This window comes from Saimiri boliviensis, chromosome 20, assembly GCF_048565385.1.
Source record: "Saimiri boliviensis isolate mSaiBol1 chromosome 20, mSaiBol1.pri, whole genome shotgun sequence".
NCBI lineage: Eukaryota > Metazoa > Chordata > Mammalia > Primates > Cebidae > Saimiri > Saimiri boliviensis.
In genome coordinates, this window is record NC_133468.1 from 7,290,864 (window position 1) to 7,310,353 (window position 19,490).

General features: G+C 43.0%; 1 protein-coding gene across 9 annotated transcripts in view; it reads left to right on the top strand.

Annotated features, from left to right (window-relative positions):
* UIMC1 (ubiquitin interaction motif containing 1) overlaps window positions 1-19,490 on the top strand; it is a 128,485-nt gene that overhangs the window by 75,696 nt on the left and 33,299 nt on the right. The window lies entirely within an intron of this gene.

Sequence of the window (19,490 nt, forward strand, 5' to 3'; positions counted from 1 at the left end):
GTTCTAGAGTTGCCCATTTTTCATTCAAAATAAATCCCTTGTAGGCTTTTGTTCTCTTTCTGTAGTTTGTTTTAATAGAAATTCTACAGCAGCTGAAAAATATCCCTAATTTACATTCATGTTCTACATATCTCTGCTGAGTTACCCAGGAGCTGTTGATTTATCTCTTAAAGAGTATACCAAAGGCTGGGTGCGGTGGCTCATGTGTGTAATCCCAGCACTTTGGGAGGCTGAGATGGGTGGATCACGAGGTCAGGAGTTTGAGACCAGCTTTGCCAACATGCTGAAACCTTGTTTCTACTAAAAATACAAAAAATAAGCCGGGTGTGGTGGCGGGATCCTGTAATCCCAGCTACTCAGGAGGCTGAGGCAGGAGAATGTCTTGAACTCGGCAGGTGGAGGTTGCAATGAGCCGAGATTGCGCTGTTGTACTCCAGCCTGGGCAACAAGAGTGAAACTTCATTGTAAAAAAAAAAAAAAAAAAAAAAAAAAAAAAAAGAATGTATCAACATCTCTAGTTTTCAGGCAGCATGAGGAGACATTGATCAAGAAAATCTTAAATCATAGCCCTTGAAATACCACCTCTGATCTGGCCTTTCTGTTTATGATTTTAAACTCTAAATATGCTCATGTCAGCACAGCTTTCTATAGTCTAAGATGCTGAATGTAAACCTAGGTAATTAGAAGTGTGGCAGTGTTCTTCTCAGTGCTACTTGATTTCTGTAACTTAGGTGTATTTAAATATGACATTGTGTAATTGTGAAGTGTTTTTTAAATTAAGATTGCCAGAGAGGCAAGGCACATGTTGTTTACTTTTATTTTTTTTTTGAGACAGTCTTGTTCTTGTCACCCAGGCTGGAGCACAGTGTCACAATCTCAGCTCGCTGCAGCCTCTACCTCCTGGGTCCAAGCAATTCTCCTGCTTTAGCCTCTCGAGTAGCTGGGATTACAGGTGCCTGCCACCATGCCCAGCTAATTTTTATCTTTTTAGTAAGATGGGGTTTCACCATGTTGGCCAGGCTGGTCTTGAACTCCTGACCTCATGATCCACCTGCCTTGGCCTCCCAAAGTGCTGGGATTACAGGCATGAGCCACCATGCCTGGCTGTTGTTTACTCTTCTTGAAGTAATATACTTTTTAGTTATTAAATAAGGAAGTACATAAGCAGTTTAATAAATTTGTTGATTTTTCTGATTGAAAAGTGGTACATGTTCATTGTAATAACAGTGGCTTACATTTATTGAATACTTAAAATTAGACATTATTTACACAACTGGGGCCATGCTATATATAGCTCTCTCTGTATATATTATTCTGCAACTTGTCCTTTTTATTTAGCAGTAAATTTAGATCTTTCCATGTACAGATAAGTTTTTGGCATAGTTGAGGTTTGACTGTTTATAAAATTTTATATTCTGCTTTTTCTATTTATATCATAAATATTTCACCATGTTATGAAATTACTTATAATTTTTTTTTTTTTTTTTTTTTTTGCACAATCTCGGCTCACCGCAATCTCTGCCTCCTGGGTTCAAGCAATTCTCCTGCCTCAGCCTCCCTAGTAGCTGGGACTACAGGCGTGCGCCACCATGCCCAGCTAATTTTTGTATTTTTAATAGAGACGGGGTTTCACCATGTTGACCAGGATGGTCTTGATCTCTTGACCTCGTGATCCACCCGCCTCGGTCTCCCAAAGTGCTGGGATTACAGGCGTGAGCCACTGCACCCGGCCTATAAAAATATTTTTAATGCTTACGTAATATTTGGTAACCTGGATTGTGTTCATTTGCTTAATTATTACATATTTGAAATGCTTCAAGTTAGTTTTATAATCACACAGTACTGAGCCTCTTAGCCTAAAGTTGTTGCTGAATTTTGGAATTATTTCCCAAGGATATGTTTTCATATAGAGTGGTAGTAAGAAAAGATAGGCTCTGGAGGGCCAGTCAGTTTGAGCTTGAGTCCCACCTCTGTTACTCACTTACTAGTGTGTGACCTTGTGCTAATTTCCAAGCTTCCCTTTATGCAACTGTGAAATAATAATAATTACCCTGTTCAGTTTTTGTGAGGTTAAATGAGATATTTTAAGGAATGTGCTTAACATAGTACCTAGTACATATTAAGTACGTAGGAACTATTAGCTGTTGTTAATGTGTTCCCGGTATTGAAATTACTGGTCAGAGATTTTTTTTTAAAGGTCTCTTTGCATAGCATTACAGTTTTTTAAAAATAATGAAAGTGTGGTTTATGGCCAGATTTAGGTCCTCATCAACCACTTTTAGTGGGAGAGCACTGAAGGACTGGAATTTAGATGCAGTTTTAATTTGACAAAGCTCTTTAGTCTGATTTTTTTTAGCTGAGTGTTCCAGTGACTAAAAGAATTCTGGGGCTGAGCATTTGGAAGGGAAGAGACTATCTTGTCTGTCTTACTAAGCAAATACACTTACACAGCTGGTATTGGGTATCTGAGTCAATGACTTATTCAACACAACATCAAGGTCCAGAAATAAATGAGTTTGAGAAACTAAATGTCCTTTGGAGCTCTAGGAATAGATGACCTCCTTCAGGTCAGAGTTACCAGGTAAGGAAGGGGTGGTATGGGATAGCTTCTACTGACATCTCCCATACTGAATTCCATTAGTTGGTGGAACTCAAACTAGTAAGAGAACTCAGATTCACATTCCCAATTGTTTTTGGTTGAAATTGATTCAGGATTGCTCCTGATTTTTCTCAAACCAATTTTCAGATTTATGCCCCTAGAACCAGGCCATTTAGGTGGACAAAGTAGACTGAGTCTTACCATCATTATCAATCCATTCAGGGAGGACATTTAAGATTCTTCTTGTTCTGTTGGATACAAGATCAGTGACCCTGTCTAATGCTGTTCAATTGGATTTACACTCTGGGCCTCACAGACTTTCAGACATAATAAATGTAAATGTGTTTTTTGATATAATAGAAAGTCCTTATATTTTTGGCATCATATGTCCTTATAGCTTTCATACAAACATCCCAGACCTCCATGTGAAGATGTCTGCTATATCCTGAATGGCAGTCACACTTTCTTTTTCATAGGGAAATTTTTTTTATAAAAACTAGTTTAAAAGACACATCTAGAATATAGTCATGTGTTGCTCAGTGATAGGGATGTGTTCTGAGAAATATGTCATTAAGTGATTTTTGTTGTGCAAATATCACGGAATGAGTATACTTACACAAACCTCAGTGGTATAGCCTACTACACACCTAGGCTATAAGGCATAGCTGATTCGCTCTTGGGCTACAAACCTGTACAGTATGTGACTGTACTGAATACCGTAGTCACTTGTAACACAATGGTATTTGTTTATCTAAACATCTAAACACAGAAATGGTACAGTAAAAATATGGTATTATAATTTTCTGGCACCACCATCATATAGGTGGTCTGTTGTTGGCTGAAATGTTTTTTTGTGGTGCATGACTGAACTACATCCTTCTTTTCAATGACAGTGTGTCTCCCTAGAGCCAGAAGTTTGATTCTTTACTATCACCTATTACTTCATATTTATCTTTAATTCATCTAGAGATTATGGGGCTTTATTTTTTAGAGACTGGGTCTCTCTCTGTCACCCAGGCTGGATTATAGTGGTGCAATTATGGCTCACTGCAACCTCTGCCTCCTGGGCTCCAGTGATTCTCCCACCTCAGCCTCATGAGTAGCTGGGACTACAAGTGCACACCACCGGTCTGGCTAGTTTTTTGTGTCTTTTTTTGTAGAGATGGGGTCTCACCATGTTGCCCTGGGTGATCTTGAACTCCTAGGCTCAAACAGGCATCCTACCTTGGCTTTCTAAAGTGCTGGGATTACAGGCATGAGCCACCTTGCCTGGCTTTGCACTTTTATTTTATTTTTTTTTGTGGTGCCAGGTCTTTTGAAGCTTACTAAAGAAGTTTTAAGATTTCTGCCATCAAGGAGCTTGCATTATCAGTGGTGAAATAAGCATTTCCCCAAGAAATTAATTATAAGGTGACACAAGTGAATAATTGTGTATCCAAGTAAATGTCCCTGCCAATGGGAGAGAGGAGAGCTGCAGTGAATAAGGATGAGATCCCAGAAAGAGTAGGCTTAGCCGTGGCTTTGCAGGCTGGTTAGTTAGGTCTGGATAAACCCATAGCAAGGTAGAGGGCCCTTTCCCCTCCAGTGGGTTTAGATAAGATAAGAAGCAAGGGAAAGGGCTACTAAACAATAGCGTCCTCTTAATGTTTCTAAAAGAGCTCTCTGTTGATTTTTCAGGCCCTATAAGAGGGAGCAGGGAGCCCTCACTGGAGCCTTTCCACTCTCTGCATATTCCTCTACTTTCCTAGGAACAGAGTTTGGGGTGTAGGTGGGTTGGGGAATTAGAGGAATTATGCAAAGTACCTGCTAGTGTACTTGGTGTACAATAGCTACTCAGTATGTTTGGTCTCTTTACTTGGTTTCCCCACACCAGCTTGCCTGCCCCGTCTTCCTCACCAGAGACATAATTTAGTGATTGTTCTGGTTCCTCTTAGCTTTATATGGCTGGAGACAGAGACCAGGCTTCCAATCTAGTTTTTAAATCTTTTGTAAAAGGAAGGCTTTTCTTTTTTTTAAACTGTGAAAGGAAAGGAGTAAATCTTCCCCCCACTTTTTTTTTCTTTTTTCTCTCTCTTTTTTTTTTTTAAGACAGGGTCTTACTCTGTAGCCTAGGCTGGAGTGCAGTGGGGCAATCATGGCTTGCTGCACCCTCGACCTCCCAGGTTCAAGTGATCCTTCTGCCTCAGCTTCCCAAATAGCTGGGAACATAGGTGCATGCCACCATGCCTGGCTACTTTTTAATTTTTTGTAGAATGGAGTCTTTCTGTGCTGCCTAGGCTGGTCTTGAACTCCTGTTCAAGTGATCCTCCTGCATTGGCCTCCCAAAGTGCTGGGATTATAGGCCTGAGCCACCATGCCTGGCAGGTTACTTTTCTTGAAGACACATAAACCAGGCTGGGAGACCATTGGCCCAATGCCTAGGAGTGGAGTAAGAGAGGACTTACCCTCCCAGTATTAAGTATGTAGCTTTTCACTCCTTCCTGTCTTCCCCTGAAGGGGATCCTCTATGGGCTTGGTTTGGCTGTGTAAATGAAATAGCAATTAGAGTCATTTACATAAAGGGTCTACTATTTATGCCTACTTCCCTTGTGGCACAATAACAATTATGCATATCATTAAATATATGTCTGCCTAACTTTGCTGTAAGTTTTGTTTGCTTATAATATTACACACTGTTTAAGTTGGCTCAGTCTACTCAGTTTTTTGCTCAATGACATTGTTGTCTATTCAGAACTATGAAAAATTAGTGGGAATGCTCTTTAAGGCACTGTCTAAGGGGAGATTGACTAAGTTGATCTGGACTAGAACAAATGCACATTGCTTTTGCTTTACCTTCTGGAAAATGTATCGGAGGCCATATTGTTTTAAACAGCTAGGGAGAATAAAACCCCTCATTTACTCATTTAATACATATTTATTATATATCTACTATACACCAGATACAGTGAGCAGAATATACAATTAACAGAATATAAGTCCGTGTTCTCATGGAGCTTATATTCTAGTAGTGGGAGGTGGGCAAGAAAAGAATAAATATACAACATGTCAAGCGGTGATAAGTATTTTAGAGAACAAAGTAAAGCAGAGAGAGAGGGGAATAGGGAAGATTGATGTCAGAAGGTAGCGATATAAAATATGTGGTCAGGGAAGGTCTCCTTGAGAAGATGACGTTTGAACAGGGCCCTAGAGTGAGGAAATAAACTGAGAAGATTGTGAGGTGGGGAGAGTGCTATAGATAGAAGGAACAATAAATGCAAAACCCTGAGGTGTGAACAGGTTGAGTGTGGCTGGATTAGAGTGAGGGAGAGAGAAACAGTGAAACCAGAGAGGTAATGGGTGAGGGTACAGATGGACAGATCATAGGGTTCTTAGGCCATTATAAGGACTTTAGCTTTTCCCTGAGTAAGGGAGGAACCATTGGAGGGACTTGAGCAAAGAATTAATCAATATTTAAGCAAAAGATCACTCCACTCGGGCTGCTGCTATGTGGATAGTAGATTATTAGGCTGTGGGTTATTAGGCTCTATTTTCCCAGCTTCCACCTGGGAAAATAGAGTCAGCATTTCATTTTTGGCACGATGATAAAGTAGAAGAAATACAGGTTTTGGAACTAGGAGCTCAGCTTTAATATCTCCTGATTGGCTAATATTCGACAAGTTATCTCTTTCAGGATCAGATTCCTCATTTGTAAAATTAGTATCAGGATTGTCATGAGAATCATAGACACTTTGTAAAGTACCAGGCATTGTGATTAGCATGTAATAGGTATGTAATAAATAGTGGCTGCTATTACTATTGACTGTGCTTTCCTGTCTCTAGTATTTCTGAGGTCTACGTTTGTGTGTGCTGAGTCAAAGGATAAGCCACTAGTTGGATAGAACTAAGGGAAAGAAGACAGGCAAGTCCTAAGAGTCAAACGGGTAAGGATGAGTTAAGAAGAAATAGATTATAAGAGAGTTAGGAAAGCTGAAGGCATTAACTATGTACACTTTGAGTCTAGATAGAGAATGTGGCTTAGAGTCAGGAAACTGCAAGAAGTGGACTTTCTTTTCAGGGATGTCTCCTGGAAAAATAATGTATCCTGGATGGGTGGGTAGGTAGAAGGAGGTAGGAATACTTATTATAGATACGCCTGAAAGCAAACAGAGACGGACCAAGGCCTAAAATAGGCTTGACTTGGGTGACTAGCAAAAATGTGTAAGACCTTAGTATCTCTTAGTAAAAATTATTTCTTAGACAAAGTTGGATTTTTTTTTCTCTATATGCCTCCCTAAGTGTAATTTGTACCCTGTCCAGTCTTCTCACTTATATTAATGTGTCCTTTGTGGTACCCAGGATGATTAGATTAAGTATATTGCTATATTGCCACTGGCACCTAGCTGCTGAGGTATTGACAATTGTGAAATAACCTAGGTTTTATAGAAGTAATATGGATTTTGGAAACAGACTGACCTGTGAGGATATATACAAATCAAATATGGGCCCTGATCTTACTGACATTACAGTTCAGTTAGGTAGATAAGACATACACATAAAAAAACTGGTGTTTCAGAAGAAATACAGTTAGACATTGAGAGGGAAGGGCATTAATGTCGGAGAACTGTAGGCTAAAATCACATATTTAGAAAAATGTGAAGAGTGTATAGGAAAGAACAAACAATTCAATGTGATTATAGTATGGGCATTATGAGAAGAAATGGTAGGCAATTGGAGAATGACAAATGTAACTTGAATTATGTGGGTTAACATTTTTGTGAATTACGTGGGTTAACATGTCGTAGCATTTTTTTCAACTCTAAAATAATTATTGGTGTTACTAAAATAATTATTTGTGTGTTTACCTCCATTGTAGTATATAGGACTCTTTTGAATGCAGGTGTTGGAAATACGATTTCAGTAACCTTAAGCCAAAAAAGCAAGTTAATTTGTATAATAATTGGTAAGTCTGGTTAGGGGTGAGGCTAAGCTGGATCTGGGAGCTCAGATAGTATCTCTCTCCATTTTTGAATCCAGTGGTCTCTGTTCAACAGATGGGCTCTTTTTACGGGACAAGCAAAATGGCTGACAGCAGCCATAGCTTTTAATGGAAAGAAAGAATTTTTTTTTTTTTTTCCTGAAGACCATAGGTTACTCTAGAGGAAGACTCTGATAGCCCTTTCTTGAATCAAGAGTCCACTTAGGGTGTGGTCACTATAACCAAGTAGATGAGTATATAGGTATTATTATTATTTTGAGACCGAGTCTCACTCTGTCGCCAGGTTGGAGTGCAGTGGTGTGATCTTGGCTCACTGCAACCTCTGCCTCCTGGGTTCAAGCGATTCTCCTGCCTCTGCCTCCCAAGTAGCTGAGATCACAGGTGTGTGCCACCATGCCCAGCTAATTTTTGTATTTTTAGTAGAGACAGTGTTTCACCGTGTTGGCCAGGATGGTCTCGATCTTTTGACCTCATGATCCGTCTGTCTTGGCCTCCCAAAGTGCTGGGATTACAGGCATGACCCACCATGCCTGGGTGATGGGTATATATTATTTACAAGTCAGAACAAGTAAAGGAAAACTCTTTTACTAACTATGAGAAATTCTATTAGTGTCTGTCAGAAAATTCTGTCAGTCACAATAACAGAAAACATCATTAATAGTGGGTTTAACATGTGGGATTTCTTTTTCCTCACATCACAGATCTAGAGTGAGGCAATGGCCCATTGATGTAATTGAGGATCAGGCTTTTGCCTTTGGCACTACAGTCATAAACTTGTGGCTTGATTCACCATTTCAAGATGGCCATTACATCTCTAGGCTTCACCTGTATGTTTGAGGCAGGAAGATGGAGAAAAGGGTAAAGGGACATGACTGCTGATTATGACTCCCTTGATCTAATACTCATTCCTGCATTCTCATGGAATTTGAGCTTTAAATTATGGTTGAATTAAGGCAGTTCTAAATTTAGTGTTTGTTCATACCTTTTATGTATTTATGTCTTTCTGTGTATAAAATTATTTTATCTCTGAAGTCACTGATTAATTGCTTTTTATAGTGGTTCAGCTTAAGATTTTTTCATACCCTGCTGTTAGTGAAATAATGTGCTGGATGCTGAGGGTAAGGAGGAGGGGCCCAAAAGACCCCAAAGATGGTAAGGGATATGATACAGAGCTGAATAGGACATCAAATCTGTACTCAGAGAGTTTATAGCCCAGCAAGGGAAACAGACTTGGGTATGACTATGTATAATACAACTCAGTTGAAGTGCTAAAATAGAGGCACTAACCACCCACAAAGGAAGGTATGAATTATGATTGGTGGAATAAGGGAGGGCTTCTTACTTAATTGTTCCTATAATATCGGACATGGCTTTTTTTAAACCTTTTTTCTTTCTATTAAAGATAAGCATCTAGGGCCAGTCATGGTAGCTCATGCCTGTAACCCAAGCATATTGGGATGCCAAGCTGGGAGGATCAGTTAAAGCCAGGAATTCAAGACCAGCCTCGGCAACATAGGGGGACACCATGTCTGTAAAAAATAAAAAAGATGGCTTTGTGTGGTGGTACATGCCTGTAGTCCCAGCTACTTGGGAGGCTGAGGTGGGAAGACCGCTTGAGCCCAGGAGTTGGAGGTTGCAGTGAGCTATGATGGCACCACTGCACTCCAGCTTGAGTGACTGAGCAAGACCCTGTCTCAAAAAAGAAAAAAAATATATAATATATATATATACAAACTAGCAATGAGACTTGTAATGTAGTTCTTTAATCTGGATTACTAAAAGTGAAATTACTAGATTGTATGTATAAAGTTATCAGTAGTTTATGAGAGCATTCCTTTTGCCTCCAAATACTAAGGGATATTCTTTAAAAATATATATGGCATAGTAATAGATAGTAACCAATAGCATTTCATTGTACTTTATATTTCTTTGATTAGTAGTGAAGTCGACTTTTGTGTTTTTTAAAAAGTCAATTTATATTTCTTCTTTGAAGAATTATTCTCTGAAGTTTGCCTCAGCATCTCTTGGGATCTCAGTGTGTGGTTCTTAACAGTTTATGTAAGTTCTTTATAAATGATTTACTTTTTGCCTCAAAGGTGCTTTCCAGGGTTTGTTTCACTTACCCATCAGTTCTCACAAAATTTCCAGATTTACGCAGCTTGGGACAGCAGCCCCCTTCTTGTGTAAACACTGCTAAAGCTTTTATTTCTTGAAGCAGAAGCAGTGCTGATCCTGCAGAAAGATCTAATCGGTGTGAACAGAAGTGGCACTAATGTAGGGAAAAGAGTATTCAAATCCATGCAGAATTAAGAGGGTGGGTGGGCAGCAAGTAGAAAGGGTAAAGAATTCATTGCCTCCATGCTGTTCCATATCTGTTAAAAAAGAAAAAAGAATTCATTGCTATTGCTAACTGGATGAAAAAGCTAAAGAGGTAGAAGGAAGAGAAGGTGGGTCCTCTCTGGTCTCCAGGGGTCAGCAGGGGTTGGATGCCCAAAGTGTTACATTTAAAGGAACTAGGATGTATCTCCAGAGCAACTGGGAATTTAAAAACATACCTTCTGCCACTGAATATAAAAGTAATAGAAATAAAACCAACTAGTGAAATACATATATTTTGCTATATTCTTTTTGGTAGGTTGCAAGAGCAAACACTTTTCCTCCTAATACTGGGATTCTGCTGATATGTATTTGGGATTCTGCTGATTATCTATCTATCTGTCTGTCTGTCTGTCTGTCTGTCTGTCTGTCTGTCTATCTATCTCTCTATCTCTCTCTGTCTCCTGTTTTTATATTTGTCCACCCGCCCAGTTTTATAAGCATTATCTGACATGCCGTTAGAAATTACTTATATTCATGACGTTGCTTATAGTTTTTAACTTTCACAAATAATACAAAATGTACTTAATTATTCTTCCCTTGTTGTGGAAATATTTTTTGACAGAGGAAACCAAAGTGACATGAGCAGCTTATAAAACAAAATGCAAAGACATTTAAGAAAAGGATGCTTTGGAACAGAGCCTGGGCACTAGGTCTTATTAGCTGTAAAGTAGATTCTTCTTTAATGGGCTTCACTCTAGAACTGTTCAGTGTGTTTTGGAGGGGCCATCTTATTTGAATGCCCACAGTACTGACATATACGTACTCTTAGGCACTGGATGAACTTGTAGACCAGTATTTACACCCTAGATTTATGTTACACTGCATGTTACTCCTCTTGGATTAATAACATAGAAGCTCCTCCCCACAACCCCCATGGTCTCAGTTGTCTTCTAACAACTTTTGTTCAACTTTTCTGTGGAACGTTTCCTCATATCAGCCTCACTATGCTACATTAATAAAGTTGCTGTATGATGTGGCATATGAAATGGCAGCCTGATTGCAGGGTCGGTCTGCATGAATTCACAGTGCCTGTACTCTTCCCATCTTGTGCCTCTCTTAACATTGACTTTGCCTTCACTTTGTTATCCCTATTCTTTGTACCTTGATGCTAATGAGCCCCGCCTTAGGAGTTTTCTTAGCAGTTTTCTTCTGCCAGATGTGCTTATTCCTTCCTTGAAAAATAAAATAACTCTTTTTAACACCTAAGTTAATACCCAAAGCATTATGTGTTAAAGGAATATCAACAGCAAAAACCATTTTAGAGAAGTTCTTCACTTCATGCCCTAGTCACGCTTTTAAATTCAGGCATCTAGAGCATTTTGAGAAAGATAAAAGTTCAAAGAACTAATACTAGATCATTGATATCCATTACAACTGTCTTAGAGCCACAGTCAGGCCTGTAATTATCTATTAATATAAGGATAAGTTTTTGTTATCTCCATTTTACTGATGATGAAACTAATATTAGAGAGCTTTAGTACTTGCATTGTGTGGCGGTAAGTAAGCAGCAGAGCCAGGCTCCAGAGCTAGCATTCTTCATTACTGTGTTCTTTCTGCCTTCCATGTGTAGAGCTGGGACACACAGGGGAATGTCTGAGGAAATCATGGAAGCCTCAGTCAGTTTCAGGAAAGCAGAATGCTATAGTCTTTTACCTCTTGTAGCAGGACAACCCGTGAACAAAGCCACTTAGACACCGGAGTGAGGAAGGAAAAGACTTTTTTTTTTTTTTTTTTTTTAGACGGAGTTTCGCTCTTGTTACCCAGGCTGGAGTGCAATGGCGCGATCTCGGCTCACCGCAACCTCCGCCTCCTGGGCTCAGGCAATTCTCCTGCCTCAGCCTCCTGAGTAGCTGGGATTACAGGCACACGCCACCATGCCCAGCTAATTTTTTGTATCTTTAGTAGAGACGGGGTTTCACCATGTTGACCAGGATGGTCTCGATCTTTCGACCTCGTGATCCACCCGCCTCGGCCTCCCAAAGTGCTGGGATTACAGGCTTGAGCCACCGCGCCCGGCGGAAAAGACCTTTAATTGGCCATGGAGTCTCAGTGGGCTTACATCGCAAGGACTGAGTTCCCCGAAAGTAACTTCTTTCCCTTTTTTATAGGCTTACAACTCTAAGGAGAAACTGAGGTGAAACTGTGTTATTGTCCATTGGCTGGACAATCGACCTCTTTGGCTTCATTGATTTGCTAGTTCATATTCGGCATGCACGGGAATGGTCAGGGGATGGGGCTTACAGAGACAAGACAAAGGCAGTAAATTATTAGTTGGCAGAGGTTATATCCAGTTGTAAATGTGGAGGGCATGACCCAGCACTGGGCTGTGGCTGGTAGAGATAACATTTTGTGCAGCACTTTCAAGGTTTCTAGATAGCATAGATACTGGGAACCAAAAAGGAAGTTACCTTCCCAGTTTCTGGGCCTTACTATGGCCTGGTCAGTGGTGTCAGCAAGTCACCTGACTGCTGATTCCAGCTTCTTGGTATTTCATCTCTCTTCCCTCCCTTCCATCAGGAGGGTGCAAGGCTGAGAAATGGGGGCCTCCTTTCTCAACCCCCTCTTTGAGACTCTCACCGTTCTTAGAGTTCTCTCACCTTCAGCCTCACTGTCGGGGTTTTCTGGTGAGACTGATTGGTAGTGGGTCTTCGGAAAGTTTTTTCCTGAACCATGGTGATAATAAACCCTCTTACCACCTGAAGAAACAAGGGCGTCAAACAAGGAAGCAGTATGCAGGCCCCTATTATTAATAGTACACCTATGACAGTGGTTTTGAATTCCCCTATCGCAGGAAACCAGTTCTCAAACATTGACCCAGGATTGAACGCATGCCAGACCTGCACGGGTACATGAGCGAGTTTTGTCATATCCCGTACAATGTTCTTAACCACCTGACCCTGGTTATTTATTTGTAGGCAGCAGTTGGTTAAGTTGAATTTTCCACATACACTGCCAATAAGTAATTTAGCTGCCAATAAGTAATTTAAAGCCAGTCTATTCTGATAGATGGCATTTCTTATGTGAGTTTCCTGTTGGGCTAGGAAAGTTAGTGCCTGGCCAGTCTTGTTAGTATTTCCAAGACAGCTTGTAACTGGATAATCCAATTAAGTGTATAGATAAAGGTACGATATCACCATGAGCCATTCTTTGCCCATGTGGCAGGCCCATAATAATGGATTATTCTCTTGGGGGGCCATTCATCATCCTTCCGGTTGCCTATGACCAGGCCACAGTTATTCCAAGAAGTATAGACAGGAAATCCCAGTAATTCCCCAGTTTTTATGGGCAGCAGGAAGAAACAAGCTTAACAGTACCAGTGACACAGCTATTTGTCAACTGACTTGGTTATTTGGTGTAGGCTCTGTGCCCACATATCCAGTATAAGCCAGGAGGTGCCACCCAGTCCCGGCGGAGCTCTGGATGAGTCTGAGTGGCCCATAAGATAGGAAATCTTTGGAAAGGGTTGATCTCGGTCCAGTTCAGACTCCACCAAGTGGTTGTTTCACTTGTTCCATTGTACAGTTTCTGTCCCAAGCAGTCTAGTTTGCCCACCAGGACCGTTATGCCCTTTCCTATCCTGGCTAAGCAGTACTGTCCGATAATTGAAGTTTTTAGGGCCCAAAAGTTGCCACTTTGAGCTCTTTGCTCAAAGGTTATCTTGGGGATGGGGTTGGTGGGCATGAGTTTTCGTGCTTCCCGAGGCCAGCGATCCCCCATAATAGTTCCCCCACTTACATGGCAAGAGGTCACGTTTAGGGACTTAGCCACATGTTCAGCCAACTGGAAGAACAGGTTCTTAGTACTTTTGGGAATCGAGGGAATGGATTGTTTGAGCTCATCAGAGAAGGTTTGGTACACTGGCTGGGCTAAGTGGAGTACTAATTTTCCCGTTATTACTGTGGTTATTACTGTGATGCCCCAGGGATCTGTGCCTTTTCTGTTGATTCCCAGTGACATAGTTATTTCCTGATTCCACATAGGATCCCCTGGGTTTCTTATGAGGAGGGTTATAGGATTACAATTTCCAAAGGAACAGTTTGCTGGCCCGGTTCCCTTGACTAAGCATACCTTAGGCTTTGAGGTCCCTGGTCAGCATGCTGCAGACCAGGTAGCCCACTTGACACGTTTAGAGGTCAAGTGAATCTTCGCAATGGTAACTAAAGGTACAGAGATACTTGTGATTTTGTCAGTAGGCTCTTTGCCATTCAAGTCAACCACATTCACTGCCGGGACCTCCTCCCCCAGTTTTGGCCTTAATGGCTGTGCATGCGTTAAAGCTGAGGGAGATTTCGTGGGGCTTTTTATAGGTCTTTATGCTAGTCAACAGAGGCCCTTTCTCCCAGCCCTAGTTATTATTAAATCCTCCCAGGCGCTTTCCTGCCTTTATAGTGAACTTAGGAAGTTTAGAGGGAGTATAGCAAACATCAGGTTACCCATTTTTTGGGCTCCATACCTTATACTGGGTAGCATTGTATATACATGTTCCCTTAGGGTTTTTTTACACTTACAGTAACTATAAAATAGCAAGACTGTAGTAGTTTTTTGCTCTGCCCTGGTGACTTGATGTACACACTGGTAACAGCCCTTAAGCTGTGGATTTACATTCGTTAGGGCAATTAGGATGCAAATCCATAGTCCAAAGAAAAGGCTTACCTGACCCATGGGGGCAGCTCTCATGCCTTAGCTGTGTGTAGACTAGTTAGCTTCCGGGGTGTGCTGGAGCAGGGCTTGTTGTTTTAGCTTTCCTTAAGGTGATCTTGGAGGGGTTATGGGGGTCTGTTTTTACTTCCCCAGGTGTCTGGTGCTGCAGGTTTTACACGGCTGTGATGGATTCACGTGGGAACTCCCACAGCCTTCATGGTGGTTGGAGTGGTCAAAATGACAGTCTGTGATCCTTTCTACCTCAGTCATAGGGGAGCCACATTCCAGTCCTTAACCCAGACTTGGTTACCTGGTGAAAAGGGGTGAACTGGGGAGAATAAGCTAACAGGGCACCTTTTATTAACCCATACTACAGACACCTTCTTTGCCACCTTTTCCAAACCCTCTAACTGTCGGTACAGTTCAGTCTCCCCTAATTCCCGGGGAGTCCCTGGGAGTCCCCGAAGAATGGTGGGAGGCCCGTGATACAGATCTCATATGGAGAATACCCAGTTTTCTTAGAAGGTGTACATTTAATCTGAAAACCATAGGAAGGGCCTGTACCCATTTTAACCCTGTCTCCTGACATACTTTCCCTAAGCTATTTTTAATAGTCTGGTTCATTTGCTCCACTTTGCCTGAACTCTGAGGCCAGTATGCAGCATGTAACTCCCAGCTGATTCCTAGCATTCTCACTGTGCTTTGTACCAAGTCGGCTACAAATGCAGGCCCGTTGTCTGAGCCCACTTGCAGAGACAGTCCAAATCTAGGGATGATGTCCCTTAAGATAACACAAGTCACTTCCTGGGCCTTTTTAGTCTGTGTCAGGTAGGCTTCTACCCACCTGGAGTAAGTACGTACCCGAACCAGTAGATACCGATGACCTTTGCATTTGGGCATCTCAGTGAAGTCCACTTGCAAGTTTTCAAAGGGAGCACTTCCATAAGCCCGGATTCCTGGTGGGACTGTAGGTCCTTGTCTGGCATTGTGACTCTTTGCATGTTTACCACTGCGTCACTCTTGGCTAGTGCAGATAAATGAGAGGTGTAAAAATATTGGCCCAACAGTTTTTCAAGGGATTCTTGACCGAGGTGGGAGGTCTTGTGGACAGCTAATACCACCGCAGGTCCTAGCAGTTGTGGCCCTGCTACCCATCCATCTGGCAGGTGTATCCATCCTCCCGCCACCTCCTCTCTGCCTTTAGTTAGGAGGAAGCCTCTTTCTTCCTCTGATTAAACCGGTACCATATCCGGAACCTGGGACAGTAGGGGCCACGATCGGTGCCTGGTATGGGATGGATGTGGCCCTCCGGGCCTCTGCATCTGCACGGGCATTTCCCTGGGCTGCTGTGGTGGAGGTGCGCTGATGTCCTTGGCGGTACATGACTGCCACCTTTTGGGGCTTCCATATGCTTCCAGTAGCTGCAGAATTTCCTGTTAGTACTTTATTTTCTTGCCCCCCGAGTTAAGTAGGCCCTTCTCCCTGTGTAATGCCCCATGTTCTTGGAGAATGAGGAATGCATACTGAGAGTCAGTAAAGATGTTAACAGTTTTTCCCTCACTTAATTCTAAGGCACTAGTTAGGGCTATTAACTTGGCTGTCTGTGCTCAGGTGACTTGAGGTAATGGTTTGGCTTCTAGGGTTGAGTCCAGAGTAACCACCGCATACCCAGTGTACCTCTTCCCTAGAGGGTTGCCAAAGCTGCTTCCATCCATCTACAGTTTCCAGTCAGCCTGAGACCATGGCTGGTCCTGCAGATTCAGCTGACTGGAGTAAACTGAGTCCAGTACCTCCAGGCAATCATCTGTCACCGGGTCCTCTGACAACGGGAGTAAGTTGGCTGGGTTTAGGGTATTCCAGACGTCTGTGGTTATGTGCAGATTCTCACACAGCAAACCCTGGTACTTAGCTTAAGTGGGCATTGGTGAGCCAGAGATGGCCCTTCATATTCATTACGGTGACCACGCGTGAGGGGCTTTTATCTAAATTCTATCCCAAAGTTAGCTTGTCTGCCCCTTGTACCAGTACGGCAGTGGCTGCTAAGGCTCATAGACATGTGGGCCATTCGTCCAGCTGTTTGGACAAATATGCCACAGATTGAGGCCATGGGCCCACAGTTTGAGTCAGGACCCCCACTGCCATTTTCTCTCTTAGTCACGTATAGTATAAAGGGTCTTGTCAAGTCTGGCAACCCCCGAGCCAGGGCAGACGTCAGTTTTTCTTTCAACTGTGAGAAGGCCCCCTGCCGCTTCGAGCCCCATCAGAATGGTTCTCCATCTCCCTGTTTTGTGGCTTCATACAGAGGTTTAGCCAGAACCGCAAACTTAGGAATCCACAGCCTGTAGAAACCCACAGCCCCTAAGAACTCTTGTACCTGCCTCCGAGTTTTTGGCACCAGCAGGTTACTGATAACCTGTTTTCTCTCTATTCCTAGGCTTTACCGCCCCGCTAGATAGTAAATCACAGATAGTGCACGTCTCGTTGGCAAATCTGGGCCTTTTTCTTAGAGAACTTGTATTCATAGGTCTCCAAGTGTCTGAGTACCGAGTCAGTTCACTGGGCACATCCTACCGCCACCGGGTGTCCCAGCAAAAGATTATCCATGTACTAAAGTAGCACACAACCTAGGTTCTTGGTGGGAAACCTCTGGAGGTCCTGAGCCAGTGCCTCTCCAAAGATGGTTGGGGAGCTCTTAAACCCCTGTGGAAGCCGAATCCAGGTGTACTATGTTGTTATGCCTGACTCTAGATTTTCCCACTGGAAGGCAAACAGTTTCTGGCCCTCAGGGGCTAACCAGATACTGAAGAAAGCATTTTTTAAGTCTAAGCAAGTGAACGGCTGGCCTCAGCTGGTAATAGTCCTAACAATGTATAAGGGATTGGGCACTGTGGGGTGCAAAGCCACAGTTGCCTGGTTGACCAGTGCAGGTCCTGCACTGATCAGTAGTCCTTAGCTCCCGGCTTGTTACAGGCAGGAGAGGCGTGTTCCAAGGAGACTGGCAGGGGACTATGATTTAAAGGCCTTCAGCCGTTTTAGGTGGATTTGAATTTCCTCCAATACCTTTCTCAGGATTGGGTATTGTCTTTGTCTGACTGGTGGTGCCCCTGGCTCTACTTCAGTAACCACTGGGGCCTGGTTTACTGCCATCCCTGGGGGGCGGGGGGGGGGTTGTCCTCTGCTCAGACTGATGGCCATCACTTGGCTAGCCTAGGGGTTAATTCTTGGCCTGGCTCAGTTAGGAAGAGTCTCTACTCCCCCTCCTTTGGAACTGTGAGAGCCATGATAATCCCTGCTTGAGGCAATTTGAGCTGTAGAGAGCCCTTATTAGTGAATGTGATAGTAGCTCTTAGTTTGCTTAACAAGTCTTTCCCCAAGAGGGGTAGGGGGCAGTCTGGCATGTGCAAGAACTGATTATAATCTCATGGCCTTCCATGAAACACGTCCATGGTAGGCAAAAAGCCTGTGTCTCTGAAACACCAGTTGCTCCAGTTATGTCTATTGTTTTGCTGGACAAAGGGGCTATGGGTTGGGTCATTACTGAGTGTTCTGCCCTGGTGTTGACTAGAAAATTAATGTTTCTGCCTCCTACCATCATCCTGACCATAGGCTCTCAGGGACAAGCCCAGTCCCCTCACTTCAGTCCAGTATCCCTTTGGCTAGGTTGAATAGGGTTCCTTCTGACCCCTCACTTTCCAGTCTCTTCTTTAACTGTGGGCATTTGTTTTACCAATGCCATGTGTCCTTACAATAGGCACATTGGTTCCTCAGTAGGGGCTGACTTCCAGGCTGGCTCTGTTTATTCAGACTCCTCTTTCCCCACCCTTTGAGGGGGGTTTTCCTTGTGGCTGCAGCTATTATGTCAGCATTTGCTATGGCTAGCAGGTTAGCATTCCGCTTGGCCTGCCAGTCATCCTCTCTGCGAGCCTCTCTGTGGTTTATTACATCTTGGTTAGTGAAAACCTGATGTGCTAATTCCAGCAGCTGAGCAGTACTTACAGTTGCCAACCCAACCTGTTTCTGGACGTTTTTCCTAATATCCTCAGCACTTTGCATAACTAGGGTCATATTGACCATTGTCTGGTGCTAGGGCTCTCTGGGTCAAATGGGGTGTACATCCAAAAAGCCTCACATAGCCTTTCGTAGAACCGCCCAGGTCTCTCAACCTTTTCCTGCTTGACTTCTGACACCTTGTAAAGGTTGGTCGTCTTTTGAGCCCTTCTCTTTGGTCCCTCCATGAGGACCTTCCCATGTTGGAGTATGTTCTCCATACCTCACGCTTGTTGGGGTCCCAATGGGGGTCTGTGGCGGGCAAATGTATCTTAGCATATTCCTGAGGATTCTGAAAATCGCTTGGGGCATTCTCCAGCCATTTGGTGGCTGCCTAGAGCAGCCGGTGCCTGTTGTCTGTGTTGAAGAGGTTCATAAGCAGTTGATGACAATCAGCCCAAGTGGGATTATTATGTGTTTGGATAATAGTTTGCATTAAATCGAGTATGGCTTGTGGCCTCTCTGTATATGTGGGAGTGTTCTGTTTCCAGTTAAACAGATCAGTAGTGGTAAAGAGCTGGTACACATCTGACTCTCTCCCTCATGTGCCCCTCCTCGTCCACTCCTGTGTAACGCTGCTCTCTCAAGGGCATCTCTACTCCACGTTTTGGCTGTAGGTGGGCTGCCAGTGGAAGGGTTTCTTCTGGTGGGGAACTACCTTTCTCCTCCCTTTTGGGCTGCCGAGGGGTTCTGGGACTTGGCGGTTGTTCTGATGCTGTGGGCTCTAGCCCCTCTTCCCTATAAGGGGGAGGTTCTAGGGGAGCTGAAAGGGGGGCTGGAGGCACCCTAGGGACAGGTGTTGCTTATTCCGGCCAATTATTCTCTGATTCTGGGTCCACTAAAACCTTG